This window comes from Microtus oregoni, unplaced genomic scaffold, assembly GCF_018167655.1.
Source record: "Microtus oregoni isolate MIOR12 unplaced genomic scaffold, Mior012 000026F_ref0000081, whole genome shotgun sequence".
In the NCBI taxonomy this organism is placed as follows: Eukaryota; Metazoa; Chordata; class Mammalia; order Rodentia; family Cricetidae; genus Microtus; species Microtus oregoni.
Genome location: NW_024543085.1, coordinates 20,385,453 through 20,399,024, shown reverse-complemented (window position 1 = coordinate 20,399,024; position 13,572 = coordinate 20,385,453).

The following is a 13,572-nucleotide window of genomic DNA, read 5'->3' as shown; positions in this document are numbered from 1 at the left end:
TATACACTCTTGCCATTGCCCTTGGTCACCCATTATAACTACATGGTGAAGACACCTCACAATTTGACTGAGGGACAAACTGAGGAAATCATTCTCAAACTAACAAGGAAATTTCTCCATACTAGTTATTTTCATAATGCTAGAGGGTACTATGAATGCTATCAGGAAATAAAATATGACAATGTCTTACCCAACACAGGCACCTGCATGATATAGTTCCAGTTTCCCAGGCAAGATATAATAGTGTAACTGCTGTAATAGCGACATGAATATTGTAGGGTAACTAACATTGGATATAAGACCTACTCCATATGAGACAGTTTCATGACTGGGGAGATCATAGACGCTAGGGGAGAGTGTGCTATTATTTTGTTAATGATCAAACTGTCAAGCTGCCTTCTAAATATTTATGTTTATACCCATAGACAATGGATCTGGGGACAAATCTGGAGCGAACAGTAGAACCTGGGGTACCCCACATAGTGCTGATGTTGTAGTTAGGTAGAATGCAAGGGATATGGAGTTATAGATGCTTCTACCAAGAATCCAGAAAGCTTCTGAGGTCAGGGAATATGTCATAAGGTCACATTCGTTTCATGGGGCTCTTGAGTGGGTTGTGCATACAGCTGTGAAGTGGAGGCCTGAATTGTGTGTGTGTGTGTGTGTGTGTGTGTGAGAGAGAGAGAGAGAGAGAGAGAGAGAGAGAGAGAGAGAGAGGAAGAGAGAGGGAGGGAGGGAGAGAAAGAGAGAGAGAGAGAGAGAGAGAGAGAGAGAGAGAGGAAGAGGAAGAGAGAGGGAGGGAAGAAGGGAGGGAGGGAGGGAAAGAGAGAGAGAGAGGAAGAGGAAGAGAGAGGGAGGGAGGGAGGGAGAGAGAGAGGGAGGGAGAGGGAGGGAGAGAGAGACTTGGAATGTGAGATATATGCCAACGAAAAGTGCAGGCATTGACAGAGCCGCCAACCCAAGAGGGCATGTATGTATACTGCAAGCAATAAACATGGAGGAGAGGGCTACCCAAACAAGTTGAAGAATGGATCATGTTACCTCAAGCCCCAGATGGTATCCAGGAAGCAATAAGGCTTCATGTTTTCTGGATTCAGTCAAATCTCTCATTGCTGTGCCCCCTTCATTTGGAATTGGAATATTTGCTCTGTATCATTGTCTATTGGAGGTATATAACGTTGGTTTGTTGTGTCTGTTAGTTTAGAGAGGCTCAAAGTTAAAACCCTTTGGGGAAGGCACAGATGGCTCCACAGTTAAGAGCACCACTTGCTCTTCCAGAGGACTTGGGTTCAGTTTCTAGCACCTACATATGGGGTGTAACTCCAGATCCAGAGGATCAGATCATCTCTTGTCCTGGGGAAGTTCACCAATCATTCAGTTAAGCTTTCTGTCCCTTTTATCACCTTTATCCCTTTGAAAATCTCATAATATAATTTTATAAACTCAGTAGTTTCCTTTTGTTTCTGTAGATGGTCTTCATCCTTTAGGTTTTTTAATTAACCTTCTAACAGCAAAAATAGTCAAACTGGTTAACATAAAATTAAAATGCTTACGCAAAGGGAAAAATTAACAGGATAAAAACACTGTAAAGATTGGAAATATTTTTGTTTTTAATTATTTTTTATTTTTTGAGATTATAATATAATTATACAATTTTCCCCATTACCCTTTCCTTCATCCAAACCCTCACAAATATCCCTCTTTGATTCTTCCAATCCATGTCCTCTTCTTTCATTAACTGTTGTTACATATATAGATACATACATACTTTTTTCTAAATACATAATTACAATGTCAAGAGCTAATATATGAAATATATTAAGAGCTGAAACAACACAGTCACAAAAAAATAGCCCAAGTAGCAAACTGACAGGAGAATTGCACATATTTCTAGGAAATAAGAGAATTAAAATCACAGTGTAACATCATCTGTTACCTATCATAGAGGATATTATTAAAGGCAAAAGATAAGCATTTGATAAGAATATGGAAAATGCACTTTTGGTGAGGATGTAAATTATTGATTCATTGTGGAAAATTCTGTATTACTTCCTAAAAGACTTAAAACATGATTGCCAGCCGGGCGGTGGTGGCGCACTCCTTTAATCCCAGCACTCAGGAGGCAGAGGCAGGCGGATCTCTGTGAGTTCGAGGCGAGCCTGGTCTACAAGAGCTAGTTCCAGGACAGGAACCAAAAGCTACGGAGGAACCCTGCCTTGAAAATAAAAAAAAAATAAAATAAAATAAAAAAACCATGATTGCCATACGATGTGGCAATCCCACTTTTCTACACCTAAAGATTAGAAGTAAAATTTTTAAAGGTATTCGCACTCCTGCTGTAGTCATTGAAGTCCCATTAAAAGAGCCAAAATATAAAGTCAACCACAATGACCACCAACAGATAAGCAAAGAGGGAAACTATGGTGTATATGCATAATGGCCTTAATAAATGCTGCCATCTGTGTTAACATGGGTAGAATTGCAGAAAAGTATGCTAAACAGAATGATCAACAACCAAATATCACATGTGGTTATTTGTACTGGAGACACAAAACAATTTAGTCCATAGAAGCAGAAAGTAGAAACTTTGTTAAAGGCTATAAGGAAGTATTGAAATAGAGAAATAATAGTTAAGAGACACAAAGTCTTAGAACAGTCTTTGGAACTTATTTTACAGCATAGTGATTATAATAGACAAGTGTGTTTTATGTTTCAAAATTATTAAGCATAAATTTCAAATATTCTTATATTATGAAAGCATTTTATGTTATGGATTTGTTGATTTAATTATCTCAGGTTATTACATAGATCATAACATCACTCTATATTACATAAATATAGACAATTATAAATTATTAATTTGTGATATTTTAAGAGGACATAAAATTTTTATCTTTCAATATTTTATTACATTTATTCACTTTTTCATTTTGTGTATGCATCTATGCCTTACCATAACACATAGTTTATACTTGGAGATGAGAAGACATCTCATGAAGGTCAGTTCTCTTCTTCCACCATGTGGATTCCTGGGATGGAATTCAGCCTGTCATGGATGGTGGCGATCCTTTACCCATGAACCATCACTTCAGCCCCACATCATCTTTTCTACATTTTACTTTTACACATTTGATTATTTTCCTCAAGTTTATTACTGTAAATCCATATTCCCAATGTCACTTAGTTTATTTTTTCATTTGCATACGTCTTGCTTGTTTTGTAAACTTACATATATTGAGGAAAGGCACTTAGGTCTCTTAGTCACTGCCTTTATAGACTTGACAAAAGAAATATCTTAATTGCTTTTTACTTTATTTATCACCTCATGTAAGAGTATTTCTAAGGAATTGATATTAAATAATTAGTGTTTTATGTTTGTGGGCTACTACTGTTGATACATGACTGAAAGAACCACTCTAATATTAAACCCAAAGACACTAATGCCAATAAGTGTAGAAGTTTCTGGAAGTATAAGAATGTAGACTTCCAGAAAACTAGAAATCCCAATAAGCTTATATGATTGGAGTTCTCAGAAATTATCTGATTTAAGCAACATTTACTACGTATCTAATATTTCACACTATCTTCACATAAAAGACTAGATAACTAAGAGATACCATAAACTATGGGTGCAATATACTAAAATAAAATATCAGTGATACCCTGAAATACATACATTTGCATGCTGTATGATCATATTAAACCAAAGTCAACTGGATAAGTTCACATGCACAAGTTTCATGAAAACACAAACAATATGAAAAATCAGGACAGTGTATCTACCCCCAAATCTACCAATCCTATAGAAATGTTCTCCAATGAGAATTTTCTAGATGAACCTAGGACACAGATTGTAAAAGAATCAACAGAAACTTAATCAAAAGATCCAAGAAGTTTAAAGATGAGTGGAAAAGAAGTTCGATGAACTTTATTGGAATGACAACCAACATTCATTCAATAATGGCAAAATAACCACAAACATACCCCAGAATAAAAGGATAAAGACAATCCAGAATCAGAGGGTGAATACAGTAAAGAGAAATATTGAAGAGAACGCAAGCTGAAATGAAGATACAAGTGAAAAAGTCAATACTCCAATTATAAAATTCCAGAGAAAGCCACACAAGTAGAATGTTTCAAGTAGAAGAAAAAACTTGGAGATAAAATAGAAGAAATAGACCACACAAACAAAGAATATGAAATGCTTAAAAGGATTATGAAAAGACCAAATATTTGAACCACAGGCATAAAGGACAAAAGCATAGAGCAGGTCTTTAAGGGGAGTCTAGAAGAAAAATTGCCTGAACTAAGGAAAGATAAACTAGTACACATTCAAGAAGCACAGAACACCAAATAGAATCAGAAAAAACATTCCCCATGGAATACAGGTCAAATATAAAGGAGAGCCCATCAAAATAACAGTTGGTTTCCTCGTGGAAATTTTAAAAGCCAGAAGAACCTGGAGGAATGTACTCAAAGTTCTAAAAGACTGGATGCTAACTCAGACTACATTCCCAACAAAAGTATCTGCTATAACTAAAAAGAAAAAAAAATCCATTATACAAACATATAAAAGGATTCACCTTTACCAAGCCAGCCCTACGTGTAGAAAATACTAGAAGCCACTCTTTGGAATGAATAGAGCAATAAGCATAACCAAGAGATAGTAGAAAGAAAATGAATTAAATGTAACTACTAAAAGACAACATATAAGAAAGAAAATAAAAAGCAAATTTTTTAAATGACTAAAATAAACCCATACTTTCCAATAATAACTTCAATTATCAATAGCCTCAATATCCCAAACAAAAGACACAGAGTAGATGGATTAAAAAATAAAATCTATCTTACTGTTATTTACAGGACACTAAGAACTAAAGATAGAAACTGTCATACAATGGAAAGATGGAAAAAACTCTCCAATCAAATGAAACCAGGAAACCAGCAGGCATGGCTGGCCTAATTTCTTAATAAAACAGACTTCAATAAATTCAGTAGATTGTATTTATACATTCATGTGTATGTCTACTTGTAACAATAATAATTAAAGAAATTTTGAAGAAATTGAAAGAGGACCTTCAGGTAGAGGAAGGGGAATGATGGAAAGGAAAAATAGGAATTTCAGAGGATCATCATATGTTCTATAAATGCAAGAGATGTCATAGTGAAATCAATTGATTTGTACAGTTAATAAATGCTAATAAAATTTTTAAAGAATTTATGTTTTAGTCAACTGGAGAACCATTTGTAAACAAGCACATTGTTGAGACTTCTGTTTGGATCACAGGTGGCAGGTCCAGGTATGTCTTCACTGAGGTGATTGTCCAAGTGATTCTTCTCTATCTCCGATCAGGCATAATTGAATAGTATTCTGTTCTATTCAGCAAAGGCTTTTAGAAACTTCAACTATGAGTATAGTGTGATCCCAGCCTTGAAGCTCCAGGCTGAATACAGCTTCCACTGTTCAGGAAGAGTATGGCAAGGAAAACTTAGAAATAAAAATATGCCCAGAGGGACATAGGGGGAACTGATCACTGCTCACCACCGTCTCATTCCCTTCTCGTGTACTAAATCACTAATGATAGGTTTGTGTGCTGAGCGTATAGTTCATGTGTAATTATAACTGGAAACTGTTCCTATGGGAAAGGGCATTGCAGTCAATTGTGCTTGTTACATAAATGCCATGCCATAAGCAGTACATTAGAAATTCAGCTTTTTGTGGGAGCTGGAGAGATGACTCAGAGCCAGCATTGCTAAGAGCACTTATTGGGCTTACAAAGGACTTAGTTTGAGTCCTATTAGCCATATGGTGTATCACAAGCATCTGTAGCTCCAGTTAATGGGATCAGTTGCCCTGTTCTGACCTCTGTGAACACATATATACATACAAATAAAACACTCACACATTAAAAAATAAATAAAATTAACAAATATGACAAAATTTTTCTACAATGAACAGTGAAGATACACCTACATAATCCCAGCAATGGGGCTTCTTAACCATGCTCTCAACAGCGATGTCACCAACCGACATGCTAACGTGGAAGAGGGAAAAGCTCATGAGGCCTCAACCCTACACAAAGAGCTACAGACAGCGGAAGAATGCTAAGAGCATGAAAAATAGTTTTTCCCCAGTGAAGAGCACACTGATTGGTTATGTAATACCAAATGGTCAGCTATTAAAAACACAAGAAACATTATACAGACTGAGCAGGTTATATTTATATATTTAGGAGTGTGTGTGTGTGTAACAATTAAAGAAAAAGAGGCCGTCGATTTGAAAAACAGTAAGGAAAAGGGTACATGGTAGAGTTTAGAGGGAGGAAAGGGAACAGTGAAATGATGTAATTACAATAGATAAAAAAATAAGTATTTTTAAAGGAAAACGTGAAAATGAAAATTTAAAAAAGAGTTGCTGCAACAAAACAAAAATTTTAAATAGCACGCAAATTAATATATTTCACTGTAATGTTGTCTTGTGTTTTGTGATCCTCCTCCCCATCTTTCTCTCCAGTGCTGTCCTGGCTTCTTCTAGCCCAATAATCACCATTCTGTTTTCATGTTACTGGTGTTTGCTCTCTCTTTCTTTTCTCCTTTTCCTTCTCCTTCTCCTTCTCCTTCTCCTTCTTCTTCTTCTTCATCTTCTTCTTCTTCCAAACACACACACACATACTTTTTTCCACCTTATCTCTTTTCAAATTCTTTGACCTAAATCTACACCATCATACACATACATAAAAATTAAAAACTAGCATCTGAAAGTGGTGTGGAAAGTCTTTCTGTATATGTGTTGCTTTTGCGGGTTAATGAATAAAGAAGCTGCTTTAGCCTGTGATAAGGCAGAGTAAGGCCAGGTGGAAAATCCAAACAGCGATGTAGAAAGATAGTAGGCAGAGTCAGGGAGATGCCATGTAGCCTCCCTAGGAGAAAGATGTGAGCCACCAGCTGGAACCTTGCTAGTAGGCCACAACCTCATGGTGATGCACAGATTAATGGAGATGGGTTAGTTTAGGATATAAGAGCTATCTAGAAATATGCTTAGGCTATTGGCCAAACAATATGACAAATAATATAGTTTCTGTGTAGTTATTTCAAATCGAGGCTGCCAGGAACAAAGGAGCAGCCTCCGCCAACAGATTATACACTGCATTGGTATGGATCTTGGTTTATTGATACAAATTTAAGGTCAGTTTTGCTATATGTGTATTTCTGCTCTTGATTAAGAAATTGTGTTTGTTCAGCTCATTTAAAAATGTAATGTATAATTAAGAAATACAGGTTATTAGATAGTCATATTTAATAATCAACCTTGTAGTCATGTTAGTTAGGTTTTCTAGATAAATTTATTTTAGTTAAAACCATTTAAAGACCTATAGAATATGGTATCTAAAATGTTTTAAGAAATTAGAACTTTTCATGACAATGAGACATATCTGCTCCTGGCAACACCAATTATTTCAAGAGGAAGATGGGCATTGAAGAGGCTCCTTATGGAGTTTGTTAGCCATTTGGGCAAGAAACTGCTCTTGCCTGGACTGCTTGATGTTATGCTGAATAAACTGGACATGCAGGACCCACAGAAAAATGACTGCTGAACCAGTGAGACCATCCTTCAGGGTTCTTGCTTCATGAAAGAGTCTGCAGGACATTCTGCAGTACACAGAAGAGAGGGACTGACAAACTGCCAATATAGGCAGAACTGTCTTGAAAATTTCCTGCTTCTTGGAAAAGTCTGCCAGACTGTAGGCTTAAGATGGATGCAAAGTTACATAAGAACTTTGTGTGACTGTCCAGGCAGCGATATTCTAGAGTTTTGGAAATTGCTTACAATGTACTTCCTGTTTACTTAGGTAATATATTCTTTGATGGAACTGAAGAAAAACAGTTTTTATTTATTTATTTTTTTAATGAAGAAAAAAAAATTTCCGCCTCCTCCCAGCCTCCCATTTCCTTCCCCCTCCTCCCACTCCCCTCCCCCATCCCCCACTCCTCTCCCCCTCCCTCTCCAGTCCAAAGAGCAGTCAGGGTTCCCTGCCCTTTGAAAAGTCCAAAGTCCTCCCCCCTCCATCCTGGTCTAGAAAGGTGAAGCTCCAAACTGGCTAGGCTCCCACAAAGCCAGAACATGAAGTAGGATCAAGACCCAGTGCCATTGTCCTTGGCTTCTCATCAGCCCTCATTGTCCGCCATATTCAGAGAGTCCGGTTTTATCCGATGCTTTTTCAGTCACAGTCCAGCTGGCCTTGGTGAGCTCCCAATAGATCAGCTCCACTGTCTCTGTGGGTGGGTGCGTGCACCCCTCGTGGTCCTGACTTCTTTGCTCATGTTCTCTCTCCTTCTGCTCCTCATTGGGACCTTGGGAGCTCAGACCAGTGCTCCAGTGTGGGTCTCTGTCTCTATCTCCATCCATCGCCAGATGAAGGTTCTATGGTGATATGCAAGATATTCATCAGTATGGCTATAGGATCAGGTCATTTCAGGTTCCCTATCCTCAGCTGCCCCAGGAGATAGATTAGATATAAAACTTTAGACTCACAAAGATAGGATGAATGTGTAGATAGAGTGTTTTCTTTAATTTGCTAAATATAGACTGAATACTTTAACTATAATTTTTAAACATTTATTTATTATGTATACAATATTCTGTCTGTGTGTATGCCTACAGGCCAGAAGAGGGCACCAGACCCCATTACAGATGGTTGTGAGCCACCATGTGGTTGCTGGGAAACTCAGGACTTTTGGAAGAACAGGCAGTTGGAACCTTGCCAGTAGGCCACAATCTCATATTGATGCACAGACTAATTAATTAATGGAAATGGATTAGTTTAGGATATAACAACTAGCTAGAAATATGCTTAAGCTATTGGCCAAACAGTATTGAAAATAATAAAGTTTCTGTGTGGTTATTTCAAGTCTGGGCAGCCAAGAATGAACAAGAATCTGCCAATAGGAAAATGAGAGAATGTGATTTATTTTTCTGTTTGTGAGTCTGTCACCTCACTTAGCACAGCAGTTTCCAATTCTACCTATTTAACTGCTACTTTCCATCTTTCAGTTTTCTTTATGGCTCAGTGGAATTTCACAGTGCAGATGAAAAAAAATGGAATTAATTTTTAAAGAATTTCAGATTTTTAAATATAAATTTACCTATAAAATGTGAAAGTAGAAAGGAAGTGGGAAATAAGAGGAAGTGATGCAAAGTGGGGGATAAGAAGGAATGGTGAAATAATATTAAAACAGAATAGGGTACTGCTTGGGAGAGTAAGGGTACCAACGAGAGTGGGGAGGGAAACAGAGGAGGGCAGTGGATGAGGGGACAAGACTAAAGTATAATGCATGTAGGTTTGGAGATTAAATGATACCTCATAATTTGTGTACTGTTTTACAAATACAGTATGTTCCATCTGCTTCATCTATTCATCTCAGTGGCCTGCTAAGTTATTATTGTCTATTGTGAATAGTGCTTAATAAATTTTTGGATTCTGATTTCAATTTTGTTTTTCCTGGTGTTAGTTAAAGTTGAGTTCCAGGTCCCATTATCCTTAATTTCAATAGTTGTTTGGATAAATACTGAGAAGTGTGGCTGCTGGGTTGTAAAGGAGTTCTAGTTTGAACATTTTGCAGAAGTATTTGTTCTTGTTTCCACAGCAGCAGCAGCATTTTTTATTGCAGTCCTGTGAATGGAGATTGCAGTTCCCCCACGTTTTTGCCAGTGCTCATCTGCTTGAAGAATCAGAAATTTAAGAGCAGCTTTTTCCCAATAGTCTCCCTTCTTCAGAGAAACGTAACCAATAGACAATTAATACATGCATGTATGCATAGATTCATACGTATATATAGGGTCGTTGTGGAGGCAGAAACTTAGGCTCACTGTTACAATGGATTGGTTTCATTACAGAGACTGAAACACCCCAAGAGGTAGTAAGCAAACTAAAGTCCCAGGAGAGTTGAGGGTGCATATGGTTCCAGTCTGGGTTCCAGTCTCAAGGCAGGGGTGCATCAGTGTTCCAGAGGTAGGATAGAGCTAGACTCTCCCTTCCTCTGCCTTTGGGTTCTAATATTTTAGACTTTTATACACTGGCCCTTTCAGACCTTCAATGCATGGAAGGAGAGGACATCGCGTTGCTCTAAGCAATATCCTTTCATCTACTCACTGAAATTTCATTCTCTTACAGAAGAACTTTCAAAGACGCAGTTACAATGCGTAGCCAAATATCTGGTCACTGCTTGTCTGGTTAGGCTGTTACAACAAGGTAATCATGACACTAGGCAGTTTAGTGTGGCAGAGGGCAGTAAGTCCTGATGACAACCTACAAGCTTTTACATTCTTGCCTCAGAAAACAAAATGACTTATTTCAGACTCAGAAAGTCATACTAGAAGCAAGCAAGAAATGCCCCTGGGCCTCAGAGAGTGAAATGTCCAGTTTAGCTATTGGTTTTGATGACATTCAAATTTGTTCAAGTTCTTCATACCAGCAAAGACAAAGGCAGCTATATCATAATATATTTAATTCTTGGGCACATTAACCAAATAATACTAATATCCACCAATATTTAAATATCCAATTATTAAACCTTTATGCTTCACATTTGTAATTTTAATGTTATAACAGAGCTTCTTTTCAAGGCTTAAGATAATTTTTAAAATTCAGGAATCTATGAAAGTACACATTACTTTATATACTGTATATGTGGTTTCACAGTGGCCTCCCTGGCTCTTTTTCCTTGATAGAATTGGCATTCCAATGAGATAAGTGTTTAGGCACTAGTTTCCAAGCTAGAAATTGAAGCCTGATGAAATTTTATATGGGAAGGATTACTCTTGGTTGTCGTTCCCCCACTTCAATTAAATGATGTAAAATGTTTTGGTGAACTTCCTTTGTGGACATTTGCAGCCACTGACTATCAATGCTTCCACCCACTAAATAACTAACATAAAAATAGTGACTATCATCCTGGTGTACAGAGTGAGTACTAAGACAGCTAGGACTGTTACACAGAGAAACTCTTTCTTGAAAAACAAAGGGGGGAGGATAATGACTATAAAATCAGCGACGTCAAATGTTTATATCCTAATTTATCATACCTTCTTCATTTATTTACCTCCACTAGTTGGTTACCCCTAAGTATAATCACATAGTAAATGCAGGATAAGTGGCTGATTCTTGCTCATTATTACTGGTTTTCAGAGTATTAAGTTGATCCCTTAACATCCTTCAAATGTAGCCAAGAAAGGGATTTTTGTTTTAATGGTATTCTGGAATAATCTGTTTGTGCTCTGTAAAGATGTGTCTTTCCCAAGACATCTTCTGGTTGATTTAGCAAAAAGCTAAACTGCCATTAGCTAGGCAGAAGGTATAGTCAGGAGAGCCAGACAGAGCGAACTCTGGGAAGAAGGGGACCTGAGTTACCAGGGGACAAGAAGGAACAGACATTCAAGGAAAGAACTAAAATCCACAAGTCACATAGCAACACATCGATGAATAGAAATGGGTTATTTAAGTTACAAGAGCTAACTGGAAATAAGCCTAAGCTATTGGCTGAACTTTCAAAAATTAACTTTAAAAAATTAATAAGAAATATCCATGCATTTTTGGGGGAACAGACTGGTGGGACAGAAATATCCACCTACTTAATGGCATTGTTTTGACTACATTGACACAAATATATTCCATTTATTTCAACACATAACTGCTGTTTCTTTACTGACTGCCAAAGATGACTTTGACAGCAAGAGATTGCTTTTTTGCTTGTGTCTCTGTGTCTGTTGTTGTTTATTTTGATTAGCAATAAATTTTAATGGGAGGAACTTTAAGTTGGTCCCTGACTGCTTCTAATGCTCTCCTAGTGATCATGGATTATATCCTTTCTTTGTGTTATCAGATGCTCCAGATTCACATTGTACAGGTCCTTTTTTTTAAAAGACTTGGGAATTGATGTTTCTCTAACATTTCCTAAATATGAGCATTGCTAGTTGATCAATCAGTTGACTTAATAGTTCTTTTGTATTTAAGTTAAAAATAATTATTTCAGGGTTCATGATCACAGAATAGTGGTGTAGGAGGTTCTTCTGTTGATATGTTGCTTTCATTGGTTAATGAATAAAAGAAGTGTTTGGGCCTGATAGGGCAGAACTTAGGTAGGTGGAGAAGACAAAACTGAATGCTAGGAAGAAGGGCAGAGTGAGAGAAGCCATGGATCCCCCCTGCCCGAGATGGACGCCAGTTAGAGTTTCCCATAAAGCACTGGCACATGGCGATACACAGATTAATGGAGATGGGTTAAACTAATATGTAAGAGTTAGCCAATAAGAAGTTAAAGCTAATGGCCAAGCAGTGTTTTAATGAATACAGTTTCTGTGTGGTTATTTTGGGGGCTAAGCTAGTCGGGTGTCAGGAAAGAACAAAGGGGCTCTCCTTGTAACAGAATAGTATTGTAAGTTAAATTTCTGTTTAAGTTGGCAAAATGATAAATAATTGAGTAATTATTTATATGTCTTGTATTTTCTGCTGAAATCAGATGAAAAGATAGCTCATTTGAGCTTCAGAAGAAAAGGTTCAAGGCCTCAGGACTTCTCTGTCTTAGGTGGGTTGCATCACCATACTGCAACATACATACATTCCAAAAATATTTATCTTATTGTCACAAAATTTAAGTAGTCAATGAATGACTACTAAGGGTGCTAAAAATAGTCTGATATGTTTTAGTTCCTGGCCTGCCACGTTCCAGCTCCTTACAGTCTCACAAGTTCTAATTAGTCAGCTAGCCTTGTAAAAATCTTTGACATGGGTGTGGCTTCTTTTGAACACTTCAGTTCACAGCTACTTAACAAAGTTCAGGCCAGACTACCTAACTTAGACTCTAACTCAAAATAAAAATAAGTGTTAAATCACTTGCTTAGTTTACCTTCCCTCCTTTTCCTGGAAAAGACTTTTTAAATAATGTGCATGAAAATTATGAAATGATTATAAAAAACCACTCACATTGTTAATTGGAACACACAGTTTATAAAATATGTATATATTATGATTACAACAATATAAAAGTCATTTTACAAGAAATATTAGGAAAAACTACAACAAAAGTTACCAGTGTATAGTGTATTAGTAATTTCTGTGGTTATCCTTTCAATTTTGTAAATGTTCTATATTGCTAATCACATTATCTTTGATTAATTTTTAAATAATCTATTATGTAATCATACTTCTCATTCACAGTATTATGAAAACTTTGTATCAGACATTTCAGAATTAACTTTCTCAGTGCCTTAATCTCTGACAAGCAAGGATCCTGAGTTGAACTTTTTGTTTTTGTTTGTTTACTTAGTTTTGGTTTTTGAGGCTGGATTTTCCTGTGTAGCCCTGGCTGTTCTGGAACTAGATCTAGAAGACCACACTAGCCTCAGACTCACAGAAATCTGCTTGCTTCTGCCTCCCCAGGATTAAAGATGTGCACCACCTAAGAGAGAGACATCAAATTTCAATCTTTTTTTTAATTATTTTTTGGTTTTTGGAGATAAGGTTTCTCTGTATATCTCTGGCTTTCTAGAATTCACTCTATAGACCAAGCTAGCCT